Here is a 420-nt window from a genome sequence, read left to right on the forward strand (position 1 = left end):
GGGAGGGGAGGGGACCAAAGGCCAGCGAGGGGGTCACCGCGGGCGAGAGGTCAGCGATGAGGTCCCGCCAGGGCGCCATTCCAGGTCCAGGGAGGCCCCTGCGGTCCTCCCGGCTCCGGGGTTAAACTGGACTTTTCCCCGGAGCTGCCTGGGGCCCGCCTTTCCTGCACGGCCCCCCATTTGGAGATGGGGTTCGCTGCGTGCTGGATGGAGAAGTCACAGCCCCCAGGACTTGGTTCCTGCTGGTACGAAAAATAAAAACAAACTCTGTGCTAAGGCGACCCCAGCGCTGGGGTAGAGACACTGGGTGTGCCACCCCCACAGTGAAGAAACCCCAAGACCGCCCCCTCCCCCCAGCTCCTCGGTCCCCACAGCTGCCCAGACCCTTCGCGGCAGCCCTCGTGCCTGGAGCCCGGGAGG

Source organism: Myotis brandtii, unplaced genomic scaffold (assembly GCF_000412655.1).
Source record: "Myotis brandtii unplaced genomic scaffold, ASM41265v1 scaffold79, whole genome shotgun sequence".
Classification (NCBI taxonomy): Eukaryota; Metazoa; Chordata; class Mammalia; order Chiroptera; family Vespertilionidae; genus Myotis; species Myotis brandtii.